Raw genomic sequence first — 1,894 nt, 5'->3', positions numbered from 1 at the left:
TATTTTTAAAGACCTGGTCAGAGGTAACTTTCTAAAATATAATTTCTGAGAATTTAGTGCTTGTAGTAGAGATGGTTAGCTATCCTTCCATTAAAAAATTTGCAATCCCTTCTTATATTGTTGAAAAGAGGTTCCTCTGTCAGAAACTACTTCCTTAAGTAGGATATGGATGAAAGTCCTATGTGTCTCCCCAGACAGGGCATATAAGTGCTCCCTGTCCAGTTGTCTTTGCTCTCCCCCAGCCCTGCCTCCTCCAAGCCCCCCACCCCCATCTCCTGATTGGTGCAGCTTCAGTCATTCTGGGATCTTATGCATGACAGGCTTTTTGTGAATAAGAAATATATTCTTCCACTGGATTCAGGAGTTGCCTGTAATAGAAATTTGTATTATCTAATTAATACAGCAACAAGCAAGTTAATAACACCTAGAAAATATTAAAAATGTCTTACCAATTGAAGGAAGAACTAATGCAAGAAATGCATATTCTTATCCTCATAAAAATCAAGCACTTCCGACCAGCTTCATTTGTACCAAGTGACATTTACATTGACATCCTGAGTGAAAAGGACAAGAACATGAACATAAGGGAATTGGGTAGCATTATCTTTTGACTGCATTTAAAAGACAAGAAAATGAACACAAGGGAATTGGGTAGCATTTATCTTTTGATTGCATTTAAAAGACGCCAAAATAACTGGTGGAAAATGAAAGTGTAGTTATTCTCAGTGTTATCAGATAAATAAGTCAAACTCATTTTCTCAATAAGGTTTTTTTCCAGTGGCTACAAAGTCACTAGTCAGTTTCATTCATGTAATTGAACACAACACAGATTGCACCAACTGCATTATCTCTGAAATAGCATTGATAAGGGGCAGGCAAAGCTTCCAGAGAGAGCAAATGTGCACGATGAAAGAGCCCTTTGCAGTGGCTGCCAGCATGTGGCGGGAAGCCCTGCCTTTAGGATTTACTTTTTGGCGGTGAACAATGGTAAGAAGAGTGCATTTGGTTAGGTGGAACTGATATATGTTTAGAGTTAAATTCCTTAAAGAAAGGGTCTTTGCTTATTCCTCCCCCCCCCCCCATGGTTGTTAGTATGACACTTTGTATTCCACACTGGTACAGTTTTAGATTTAATCCTACTTAAACTGTTAGTTTTAGGATTAGTCCCTATCAATTACTAGCTGTGTGACCTTGAGCGAGTTAATTTCTCTGAGCTTTAACATCTCACCTCCAAAATAGAGATAGTAATAGTAACTACTTCATAGATTATTGTAAGAATTGAAAAAGATACTATCTATGAAGGTCTTAGAAGACTATTTGACAGATAATATATCGTATATGTTAACTACTCTAATAATTACTATTCCAATAATTAATTTTCAATTTTCAGTATTTTGTGGCTTATATTTCTGTGCAAATGCAATGGCATTTTCATATCAATTTAATGATTACTTCAGAGATGTTTCATCTGAATAATTGTCAATATCTGTATGATCTCAGCTATTGACTCCCCCTTAGCCTCTTCATGGGTTAATGCTCTATTAAAAATTCAAACTTTGTTTACAATGAGCTGGAAATGCCGACATCAAGGTTAAACAATGATGTTTACTAAAACCAATAATTATTTTATATTATAAAAAAGTAATTTTGAGTGGTTTGTTTGGTAATTTTTCTTTTAAAATATTGCCTTTCTAAAACTTTTCTCTTTTCAGTGCTCACAAGTGAAAAGTGAGTAAGAGACAGATTTCCTGTCAGCAGAGACAGGAGCTTCTGCAAGGACTACTGGAAAGAAGGAGAGCAGGGCGCTAATGAGTGTAAACCAGGGCAGGAAGGCAACGGAAGGATATTTGTGCATTTGCTAAAAGCAGGCGTCAAAAATTTCCCTGAAAATGTT

This window comes from Condylura cristata, unplaced genomic scaffold (genome assembly GCF_000260355.1).
Source record: "Condylura cristata isolate star-nosed mole 26May11 unplaced genomic scaffold, ConCri1.0 scaffold00011, whole genome shotgun sequence".
NCBI lineage: Eukaryota > Metazoa > Chordata > Mammalia > Eulipotyphla > Talpidae > Condylura > Condylura cristata.
The sequence above is the reverse complement of the archived record's forward strand: the minus strand, read 5'-3'. Positions refer to the sequence as shown.